At 45.2% G+C, this 12,279-nt stretch overlaps 1 long non-coding RNA gene and 1 other non-coding gene across 3 annotated transcripts in view; one reads left to right on the plus strand and one right to left on the minus strand.

Annotated features, from left to right (window-relative positions):
• Nucleotides 1-4,295: 4,295 nt before the first annotated feature.
• LOC131812061 (uncharacterized) overlaps nt 4,296-12,279 on the minus strand; it is a 51,180-nt gene continuing 43,196 nt past the window's right edge. For both annotated transcript variants that reach the window (XR_009346258.1, XR_009346259.1), the window contains one exon: nt 4,296-5,154. This is a non-coding gene — a long non-coding RNA (uncharacterized LOC131812061). The remainder of the gene's footprint in view (nt 5,155-12,279) is intronic.
• LOC131813298 (U6 spliceosomal RNA) lies at nt 10,411-10,517 on the plus strand. The gene has a single exon (XR_009346723.1). It is a non-coding gene; the product is annotated as a U6 spliceosomal RNA (small nuclear RNA).

The raw sequence follows: 12,279 nt of genomic DNA on the forward strand, positions 1-12,279 counted from the left end.
TAGAATCTTCCCACCACACCTACCACGTCTTTTAGCCACCATCCCCCACCCCCAGCCACCGCATAACTGGTATCCCAAGGAGCACAGTTTGGGAAATGTCCTAGTTATTAATGACCTCCATTTTTTATAAGATGCCTTCAAAAGCCATTAACATGTTCCTTCATTTATTCAAGAAACAGTTGTGTACCCACCATGATAGGTATTAGGGTTACAAAGATTACTTGACTCAATGACCCCCCAGGCTGGCAGGGGGACAGAGAAGTCAGGTCAGACTGTCGGTTAGAAGATATGTCAAGGACTGAGCCAAACATTGGGGGAAACAATGGAACCCAGTGATGAATTCTGACACTGGAGTTCTAATAATCTTCACAGCCCCAAGCAATACCTTGCTGAGTCTAAAACACAAGACCGGATCCCTTACATCCTTGCAGTATCAAGAGCTTGTTAGAAAGAATCTTGGGCTCCAACCTTGGAGCTACCAAGCCAGACCTTGTGCTTTGACGAGATCCCCAGGTACTTGTCTTGTACACCTTACTGTTTGAGAAGTGCTGCCTTAAAATGAACACACTTTTGGATAAGAATGTCAACAGAGCCAAGATGTATTTCTGAGTGGTACCCTGGCCAAAGGGTGACCTAGTGATTTCCAGGCCCAGCCAGACAGACAGACTAGGAAGGGAAGACTGGTATGGGCAACAAGTATCTTCTCTTCTCTCCTCGCCATCACCTAGCAATGACTGATTCACCAGGTGAAGTTGCCCGATATCATCAGGGAGCAAGAACAGATAATGAGGCCATACCTGTGGTCCTTCCTGCCTCAGTGTCTGCCACAACTGGGTAGATGTAATGGTGAGGACTGGGAAGAAGGAAATGAGCAGGGGTCGGTCAGGGAAGGGATATTTGCTGTTTTCTTCCCAGAGATACCAGTTCTGCTCTGGACCAGATAAAGGGCCAGCCACACAGCCCAGCATTCAGGGTCCTGTATGGAGAACTTTTAACTTCTTCCTCTTGATCCCCAACACTGGTAGAAGAAGGAGGACAGTGAGGATTGATGGCAGCCTGACCCATCAGGAAGCAAAGGTGTTCAGGGCGAGGGCACCCAGCAGCTGAACCAGTGCAGCTTTAGATTCTCTTCCCCTCTTAACAGGTCATGCCCTTGTCTGGCCTGGCCCTGAGTGCTGCTGGCATGAGCTTTACTGGCCACAGGGAGAATGCAGGCAGGCTGGGCCTTGGCTAGAGGCCTTGTTGAGGACCTGGGGGAACACTCTTCCCATAGACTTGGCATTTGATGATGGAGGGTGACTAGCCTAGGTGGTTGGGCAACTATAGGGAGGGAAACAAAACCACAGCATCAACGACCACAACAAAGGGTGGCAGAACAGGCCATCCCCAAAACACACCACTTTGGGGTTTGATTACGTTGACTCATAGGCATTTGAAAAGCAGCAGATGTAGAGAGAGACTTTCTCTAAATTCTTATCTGTCTAAACATGGATCCTCCAAAAGGAACTCATTTATCATAGATCCCCTCCCCTGAGGTATCATCCACCAGGGAAAATTGTCTTGTAACAGGAAACCGGAGTAGAAGTCAATACTACACCCAGAAGACAGATTTTGCCTCAAACTATTATACCTCCCATCTATTCTGATGGCCCATCTTTCTTAAAAATCAGTTTCCCTCCTCTCAGAGGCCTATATTCCTCCTTCCCTTTTCCTATTAAGATTGTATTTAATCTTGAATTCTAAACCACCTCAGGGACCTACTGGGTATCTCTGTATCTGGGTATCTCCCATGTATACATGAGGTATATATGTTAATAAACTCGGCTTTTCCCCTTGTTATTCTGTTATTTCTTACAGGGGTCTCAGCTTAAGAACTGAGAAGGGTAGAGAGAACATTATTTTTTTCTCCTGTATAACAGCACAACAAAACAAAATATCGAAATACCTGCACAGCCCTTCAGCATACTTCCTGCCCCACTCCAGAAGGCCTCATGTTTGATTCACTCTACAGCAGGGGGTGCCTGTCTGGACTCTTCAGAGGGTCAGCACAGAGCAGCCAACACTTGGATCCACTAGGATGAAGACGTCCTGCTATTCTACCTAGATACTCAAGGATTTGCAGGAATCTGGTAGACAGAGATGGGATTTCTAGAAGAAGGAAAGACACACTCGAGGGCCCAAAGCCAGGACCACATTCACCTGGGTGGGAAAAGGGGCATTAACTTACACGTCTCTATCCAGTCCTGAGTAAGTTGGCCTTACCGTGTTTTCCGAGCTCCATGGACACTATTAGTAGCTTGTGCATGTCCCTGGGGGTAGAGTCCCATGTTTGTTCCTTAAGCATGGGCCTAGTTCTGGTTCAACTTATTTCCTGGCAGTCCACTAGAGGTGACCCAACCTAACCCTGACCCGAAGACTAAGAACTTCTCAGACCTCCACAGCAAGTGCTCAGGACAATTGGATCCATTGTAGCAACCCCATTCCTACAGGTAGGCCTCATCAGAACAGTCCCTGCCTTACCACCTCCTACTCTTTTCTGAAGAAAGAGTTAACTCAGAGAGTTGTTTGCTGAGGTTCCTGACACTAATCAGGCCAAGGCATATCTGGAGGCAAATTCCTTGGCTGGGACTTGCCAGGGTCAGTCTGATTTGTTTCTAATAGTGTGAGTAGAGCATGATGTATGCGTTCTCTTAAAAAAACAAATAAAATTCTGGCTACAAAAGTGTTTCATGCTCATTGCAGAAAATTAGAAAGTAAAGAGAAATGTAAAGGAAAAAAGAAATACTAATCCTAATTCCACCACCTAAAGGCAACCTTTTTACATTTTGGTGAATTCTTTTTTTTTTTTTTAAATATTTTATTTATTTATTTGACAGAGAGAAATCACAAGTAGATGGAGAGGCTGGCAGAGAGAGAGAGAGGGAAGCAGGCTCTCCGCTGAGCAGAGAGCCCGATGCGGGACTCGAACCCAGGACTCTGAGATCATGACCTGAGCCGAAGGCAGCGGCTTAACCCACTGAGCCACCCAGGCGCCCCCATTTTGGTGAATTCTTTACAAGTTTTTTACTTTTATGTATATGTTTTTAGGTATATATGTACATATTTAACACAGTTGAGATCAAAATGACTCTGTTTCATGCCTTACTTTTTCATTTGGCAATACATTATAGACTCTTACTTATCAAAATTTGCTATAATCAGCATTAATATTCCATCCTAACCATCTATCATTTAGTTAACCACGACCCTGTAGTGGTGACAGTTTCATATCACATTTCAGTTGGGAATGTGCAGAAAAACTGTGATTTCTATGTTCTTTACCTGATGTAGCCTCCTGTACAACTTCCCGCCCACTTAGTAGGGAAAATTAACCATGAGTCTAACTAAAGAATATTTTAAGAAATCACTTTTTTTTGAGAGAGAGAAATAAAGGGGTGAGGGGCAGAGAGAGAGAGAATCTTAAGCTGAAATCTGAGCCCAAATCAAGAGTTGGATGCTTAACCTACTGAGCTTCCCGGTACCCCTAAGAGCCAATTTAAATAGCCTGCCTTTAAGGCTTTTATCTTAAAACATGATCCTATTTTGCAGGGTAGAAACCTTAGTCTTCCTCTTTGCAAGCCTTCTGTAATAAATTCTAACTCCTGGTCTCCCCTCCTTCTCATGGATGCTGAATCCTCCAAGGCTCAGCAGAAAACAGATGGTTTACGCGATGTGTCACTGAAGGATTTAATGGAGGGACTATTTACAAAGATTCCAGCAAGGCTCAGGTAACAGATAAGAAATGATGAAGCACTCAGGACTAGAGATGTAGGAGGGCATTATCACCCCTAATCCTAAAGGAGAAATGGCAAAAGCTTTACCCGTGGGAGAGAGACAGTCCAACAGGAATTTTGGTGGAGGAGCACAGCTATTGGCTCCCCATGTTCTGGCTGAAAGAGAGCCAGGGGAGTGGTCACTCTAACATCTCTCCACCTTCCCTCAGATCTATTCCCAGTGCCTTCCATTAGCTGAACTGAACTGGAAGGTAGAGGAATAAATATTCCACAAGGTCCGTCTCCCAGCACATAGAGCAGGTAGGAAGCGATGGACAGTGGATTTTAAAGGATAGATGGAGGGGTACCGGGGTGGCTCAGCGGGTTAAGGCCTTTGCCTTTGGCTTGGGTCATGGGATTGAGCCCCGCATTGGGTTCTCTGTTCAGTAGGGAGCCTGCTTCCCCTCCTCTCTCTCCCTGCCTGCCTCTCTGCCTGCTTCTCTGCCTACGTGTGATCTCTGTCTGGCAAATAAATAAATAAAATCTTTTTTAAAAACACTATTTATTTATTTATTTGACAGAGAGAGATTACATGTAGGCAGAGAGACAGGCAGAGAGAGAGAGAGAGAGAGAGGAGGAAGCAGGCTCCCCACCAAGCAGAGAGCCCGACGCGGGACTCAATCCCAGGACCCTGAGATCATGACCTGAGCCAAAGGCAGAGGCTTAACCCACTGAGCCACCCAGGTGCCCCTAAATAAAATCTAAAAAAAAAAAGAAAAGAAAAGAAAAAAAGAAAGGACAGATGGAGATAACCACCCCAGTGATTTGCGCAGAAAAGGGAAAAGATGAAAGAAACATGCACCTTAGTGATTTTCGAAATGTATCTATTATTGGACTTATAAGTCTCATTTTCACTTTTATAAATAATGTTTCAAAAGGGGATATCTCTTGAAATGTTCTAATGAAATTAATATATCATGAGAGGAGGTGCAATGTCCTTCAGAGTCAGATTGTCTTAGTTAAATTCTCTTTGAATGGAGACAGATTGTCCAGGGCAGGGCTTCCCACCCCCACTCCCAGAGCTGTGATCTAGACCTTGTCAGAGGGGGTGTGACTGTGGTTCATTGGACAGTAGGGACATCACAATGGTGCTGCACTGGCAGAATGTGCTTGGGATGTATTCACTGGTATCATTGCTCTACAAAAGGGAGTAGAGGAGAGTGCCAGGGAAATCTGGAGGCCTTTGGATGATGCTGGCCACCATGCACTGCAGGAGCTGATGCTGAAGACACCATCTGTCCTGCAGGAACTTGATGCTAGAGAAGTCACTTGCATTGCAGGAGCTGGATACTGGAGAAGCCGTCCATGCTGTGGGAGTCAGGGCTTGCTGAGCAGAGCACACCTGAATCAGGAAATGAAAATTCCTCTTACACTGTCTCTCCAGTGCTCTCTACTGACAAAGCTTTACATTTGTCAGCTTACCAAAAAAAAAATTGAGATCCTCTACTATATTTTTGTAGAGTAGAGTAGATGATGAAGGCTAAATTTGGAGCCAGGGGAAATGGATTAATAACTAGCACAATCCCAAGTCTGTATGCCCAGAGAAGGGACGATGATTGGTAGAGCCAGTGCCATGCTAGATCGGTCAGTTACTTGTGTTGAGAATGGAGCTACATTCATTAAAAAGAGAAGCAGCAAGGTGGAAAGGCAGGTGCAAGAAAGCAGACCACTCACCGAGGAAGAGAAACTCACCATGGCTTGAAAAATAGTCCTCAAGAATTCCCATTTCCTTTTATTCAGACATGCACCAAGAAATCCCGATTTTTCTTACAATCTACCCCAGTATCAGCTAAGGGACGGATCTTGGGCAGTGGACACATGTATTTTGCTGTTTGGAAAGGGATGTCATCCACTGTGATCTAATAGATTGGGCTTTGATGGTTATATAAGCCTTGGATGGTATTTGTGAAAATCTGTTACCAAGACTCTGCTCTTAGCTGGCACACTAAGAAAAGTCAGGTTCTGATCCTGAGAAGCTGAGAACCAGGTGCTCTCCTAAAGGACCTGTAGCCTGCACCCCAGACAATTGTTGCTGCCAGCACGTCCCCCAAGGAAGAACTCTGCCAAACACATAATTGGGCATGTATAAATAGTATTCTATAACTGTTTGACCAAAAACCATTCTGTAGTTGCTAAACTTACAGGTATTTTTCAGTCTTTCACTATTACATATAACATAAGGATGAATATCTTTGTGATTAGTATTTGTGATCAGTGTTCTTTTTGCTGTTCTTTTGTTTGTTTTTGTATTTCAAATGATTCCTTTAGGATTGATGATCAGAATTGGAAATAAATTGATGTCAAATCATAGCTTCCTTTGGGGGTGTGTGTGTGGAGGGGAAGCATGAACGTTTTATTAGGTTTTGAAGACCTATTGCCCAATGATTTCAGAAAGGTACCAATTACAGTTCCACTTGAGACAATTTCAGGACATCCTGATTCACACAGAGTATTGCATTCTAATGTGTGTGTGTGTGCGAATGCACATGCCCATAGACATATGAAATATTGCTTTCTTTATGTTTCTTTAGTTAATATTAATGTTATATATTCATGCTTACAAGAGATGGTCAATCTTCTTGCCTTCTTCTGAGAGTCATCTGTTCAGATCCTTCACAATTGAGATGAATTTTATTTCAATCTCTGGGGAGTTTCATGTCCCAGATTCTTCATTCTGTCCTCTTTTAGATGGAAGGGAGCTCTTCTCCTACCTCTAACTCTTTTGGAAATTCCTTTCTGAATTCAAGTGTCTTTGCTGTAGGAGAGCTGGGCTTGGGTGGTCACGAGCTTTGATGAGAATGGATGCAAGTATATGGAAGTCTGAACCCTGCAAAGCAGGTCGAGTTTCATCCCTGAGTGGAGAGTCCTCAGAGGGAAGGAACTGGTCTGTATATAGCTTTCTCTTCACTCTCCATTTTTAAATCCACAGAGGGACCCTGGGTGTTTTTCTTCTCCTTAGTTGACTCAAATTGAGTCTTTAAATAAAACATACTTCTTGTAGGAGCCTAAGACACATATTTAGAGGAAATGTGTCATTGAAAGTGCTATTTTGAAGTCATGTGGTAAATTACCAGAGCAGGAATCTCCTCACCCCCTCTGAGCTCTGTGCTTCTTTGGCTCTGGGGGTTAGAGAAAAACTTTCTTTTCTTCCCTCTCCCATTCCCTTTGCCTTCTAAAACTGACACAGAGAACATGGCTTGCCCTGAGAAACTTGCAGGTGGTGAGCAGATGGCAGGTATGAGGCAGTTGTGTGTTTTGAAGTAAGTGTGGGATGTGTGTGGGGGAATGCAAGAGGTGACAGTAACTCATTCCTGTGAGGGGTGGGGCTCAGCAATGGTAATCAAGGGAGCTTTGGGGAAGACGGGCCATTTAAGGTGGTCACCTTAAATGATAGACAAGGTTTGGAAATATAGCAAAGGAGTCAGCTAAGTTTCTGTTAGTCTTCACTCCTGTCTCACTGGTACCACCAGGAATCCTGGTTCTCCATGTTGCTGCCAGAGACAGTCATTCATCCATGCATACATACATATATACATAAATCTGACAGTTTGTTCAGTCATTTATTCCTTTTCCAATGGTCTTTCCATCTTCACATCTATTTTACACTATCTGTGAAGGCTTACTCTCTGCAGCACAAATATTAATAACACAAGATTCTAGCTTTCAGGGTGAACATAGTCTAGTGGTTAGCTGGACAAGGGGAGTCTGGGTGGCTCAGTGGGTTGGGCCTCTGCCTTTGGCTTAGGTCATGATCTCAGGGTCCTGGGATCGAGCCCCATGTTGGGCTCTCTGCTCGGCGGGGAGCCTGCTTCCCTCTCTCTCTCTGCCTACTTGTGATCTCTCTCTCTGTCAAATAAATAAATAAAATCTTAAAAAAAAAAACAACACATAGATAACAACACAATACAAATGTGTTTAAAGTATGCCTGGATAAATGTCTCTTTTACCCAAAAGGCCTTACCTGATCACCCAGTCTGAAATAGGTTCTAGTCATTATTCTTTTTCATAATATTCTTCTTATTTTCCTTTAGAGCATTTATCACAATGTGTTATTATATCCTTACAAGTATATTTATTTGCTTCATATCTATCTTCCCCCATTGACTGGAAGCTCATGGGGGTAAGTAAGTTCTATGCCTGCTTTGCTTATTCCTGAATACTCAACACATGGCCTATGTGCAGCATACGGCAGGCCTTTAGGAAACGTTCACCAAGTGAATTAATAAATAAGCACTGATCTTACCCAGGAATGATCATTTCTGGCACTTAACCAGTGGTTCTCAAAGTGTGATCTTGGGACCAGCAGCATCACTTAACTAGAAATGAAAATTCCTAAACCCACCTGTTGGTTCACAAACTGGCCTTGTACACAGAAGGCAGAGAAAGAGACCAAAGAAAGAGGCAGGCCACTCCAGATTGGTAGGTGGCAGGTTTAATAAGCAGGGGAACTTACTTCAAAGACTTGGCTTTTGTGGCCACAAGAGAAGTGTTATCTCTGCACCCACCCACCTAATCTTAAATGTATATATAGAAGCCTTAACTGGGTTCAGCTGTGTCTTCAGTCCAGGTGGTCTCAACAATACCTTCTTCTCTCAAAGCTACATTTTTAGAATGGCTCCCACTGGGGGATCAGTAGGCAGAATGTACATTCCAAGGACAGGCTAGTGAATGAGGAGCCTCCCATTGCCCAGGTCCTGCTTGAGGGTCGACAAGCAGTCCTGTCCTCTCAGTTACTTCCTCCCACACCACCCACCAGAATTAGAATCAGAAACTTAGAAATCAACAATTCACATTTTAAAAGCCTCATGGGTGATCCTGATGCATGCTAAAGTTTGGGAACACTGTACTAAATTAATAAATGGCAATTCTAGTCTACCTTCGACATCTATAGATTTCAGTGCAGAGACAAGAGTAATTGTGTCTGGGGTGCCTGGGTGGCTCAGTCATTAATGGTCTGCCTTCTGCTCAGGTCATGATCTCAGGGTCCTGGGATGGAGCCCTGCAACAGGTGCCCTGTTTGGTGGGAAGCCTGCTTCTCCTTCTCCCACTCCCCCTGCTTATTTCCTTCTCTCACTGTATCTCTCTCTGTCAAATAAATAGGTAGAATACTAAAAAAAAAAAAAAAAAAAAGTAATTGTGTCTGGACTGGGGAATAAATACTTCATGAAGAAAGTGATATTTTCAAGGAAGCCTTGAGCTAGATGAGTCAGAGAAAGGCAATTAAGGGCAGAGAACTCTCAGGCAGAGAACTGTATAACCAATGTATGAATTAGCCTGGCTTTTGAAGTAGTCTGCATGGCAGGGAATGGCACGAGAGGAGGATGGAGATGTAAGCCAGGGTCTTGAATGCCAGGTTCAAGAGAGGAGGCAACATGTACTCCATTTCCCCTCCCTCCAGCTGTCCAGACAGGCCTGAGTCAGATTTCCCTGGACTCACCCCTTCCTGCCTCTCTCCTCCCTCCTTCCCCTCCTCCCTCTTCTCTCATCTCCTCCCTTCCCCTGGGGGTGAGACAGCTTGGCTCCCAGGCCAGCCCCACCCCACTGTCCCCTTGCCAACCCACTGATGTCAGTTTGGTGGGGTGAGTCTGGCTGGAGCTTTGGAGCCAGGCTAGCCACTTGCCTCACAGCTCCTGGCTTTGTGGGAAAGCCCAGGCTGTGGATACGCACTAGCTGCTCACTGAGGGCTTCCAGTGCGCAAGAGAAAAGAATCTCTTCCTCTGGAGACATCATACTCTGGGGGAGGAACAGTGGTGTCAGACCAAGGGTTTCTCAGGACCCAGGCTTACGTCATTCCAGCTCCAGGGGACTGGCTCCAGGCCCTCTCCTTGCCGAGTGACTCACAGCAGGCCTTGTCTCTAGGGTCCTCAATCCAACTATGCTTCGAGGTGATGAAGCTGGTAATAGCCTTAATGCCAACAGGTGCTATGTACCCAGCACCTAGCGTTTTGGCGCCGTGAGTTATCTACACCTTGTAGCTCTCTACTTTATGCAGCCCGATAATATTTTTCAATGCTGTTTTTATTTTATTTTATTATTTTAAGATTTTATTTATTTGTTTGAGAGAGAGAGAGCAAGAGAGAACACAAGCTAGAGCATACATGCAGAAGGAGGGGCAGAGGGAGAGGGAGAGGGAGAAGCAGGCTCCTGGCTGAGCAGGGAGCCTGATGCAGGACTAGATCCCAAGACCTCAGGACCACAACCTGAACTGAAGGCAGACGCTTAACTGACTGAGCCACCTTAGCGCCCCTTCAATGCCATTTTTAGCATTCTTAGATAACAGAACGAACCTGCATCACGCTTTCATAATATGAAACAACAACAACAAAAAAGCCACAAGTAACTTAAAGGAGGAAATAAAAGGTATTTTTTTTTAAAGATTTTATTTATTTATCAGAGAGAGAGGGGGAGAGAGAGAGCACAGGCAGACAGAATAGCAGGCAGAGGGAGAAGCAGGCTCCCCGCTGAGCAAGGAGCCCGATGTGGGACTCTATCCCAGGACACTGGGATCATGACCTGAGCCGAAGGCAGCTGCTTAACCAACTGAGCCACCCAGGCGTCCCGATAAAAGGTATTTTTAAAATATAAGAATATATAGTCCGTGCTTACTTGGGCAGCACATATACTAAAATTGGAATGATACAGAGAAGATTAGCACAGCCCCTGTGCAAGGACAGCATGCAGATCTGTGAGGCGTTCAATACAGAAATGCTTGGATAGACCACAACTGGCAGGTTTAATGAAACAGTCTTTCTCCGTGAACTGCCAACAACTACGAACACATACTGATACAGGTGTGTTCGTTCCATTACTGGTTCCAACACTACCAGCACTGTTGCCATTCAATTATGATTTCAGCAATGGTGAACTCTCCTGCTCAAGTTCCAAATAAAACAGCGTTCAACCTTCCCTTAATTGACATGGCACCCTGCTGTCTTTCATTTGCCCCTCCAGATCCATTTTCCCCCTGCTCTTCTCTTCCCTGCTCTTGGCCTTGGGAGCCTGACACGTCAACCACACTCATGTCCTCTGATTTCCTGCTGGGTTTGGCCAATGAAAGCCCTGACAGGAGACGGGGTGAGGGATGGAAGGGAGACTGGGATTTTTATTTCTGCCTCCCTTCCTGCCTATATCCCTCATCCTAAGGTCACTGCTGTTCTCAAGGTAGCTATAGTGGGTTGAATGAGAGCCCCCCAAAGCTAGGGCTGTGGAGTGACCTGATATGGTGGAAGCTGGCACAAGCAGTGAAAGAATTCACCCCAGGTCCAACAAAGGAGATAGAAGCTTACTGAATATACTGCCAGGGAGCAGCGGGCAGGACAGCAGAGGAGAGACTGTCTGCCAGAAGGCAATGGCGGGGAGCTATTGTTGAGGGGAGAAGGTGAGGAGGTAACGGAATATGTGGAATTTTCCTTTTTTGGTATCTGTGCCCAGGTGTAAGCAGCCCATTGGTCAGCTAGGGCTTGTGGATATTTTTAGGTGGGTCACCTGATGGGCCTGTTTGCATTCGGGCCAGTGGTCACTGTGCACCTTTTTACCTTACTCAGGCTTCCGTTGTTCGAGTATTGCCTAAAAGTGGCCTCTGGAACCTGTGGATGTAGCCTTATTTGGAGAGAGGATCTTTGCAGATACAATTAAGGCTCTCGAGATGTGATTGCCCTAGATGATCTGGGTGGACCCTAAATTCAGTAAGTGAAGAATAAATGTCTTTTAAAATTTTTTAAATTTTTTTAAGAATAAGTGTCTTCATAAGAGACAGAAGGGAAGACACAGAGAAGAGGAGATGGCCATGTGAAGACAGAAGAAGAGAGGTGCCTGGGTGGCTCAGTTGGTGAAACTTCTGCCTTTGGCTCAGGTCATAATCCTGGGGTCCTGGGATGGAGTCCCACTTAGGGCAGGGTGTTGGGGGGAGTGGTCCCTGGTCCCTGCTCAGCGGGTAGCCTGCTTCTCCTTCTCCCTCTGCCACTCCCCCTGCTTGTGCTCTTTCTCTGTCTAATAAATAAATAAAATATTTAAAAAAAAATTCAGGAGCACCTGGGTGGCTCAGTCGTTAAGTGGTTGCCTTCGGCTCAGGTCATAGCGAGGAATGTGCTTCTCCCTCTCCCACTCCCCTGCTTGTGTTCCCTCTCTCGCTGTGTCTCTCTCTGTCAAATAAATAAAAAATATATTTTTTAAAAATACAGAAGCAGAGACTGGAGTGATGCAGCCACCCAAGGAAGGCTGGGAGCTGCCCGAAGCGGGTAGAGGCCGGGAAGGATTTTCCCCTAGAGTCTATGGAGACCCTGTGACCCTGCTGCTGCCTTGATTTCAGACTTATGGCCTTGAGAATTTTGAGAATAGATTTCTGTTGTTTTAAGCCACCAAAGTTGTGGTAATTCCTTGTGGCAGCCAGGGGGTCTAATACTCTCAGCAATACTTCTCCTCTCTCAGGTTCTGGTAATCCCACCTCCGCTCACACCTTGGATATAGT

This window comes from Mustela lutreola, chromosome 12, assembly GCF_030435805.1.
Source record: "Mustela lutreola isolate mMusLut2 chromosome 12, mMusLut2.pri, whole genome shotgun sequence".
NCBI classification, from domain to species: Eukaryota; Metazoa; Chordata; class Mammalia; order Carnivora; family Mustelidae; genus Mustela; species Mustela lutreola.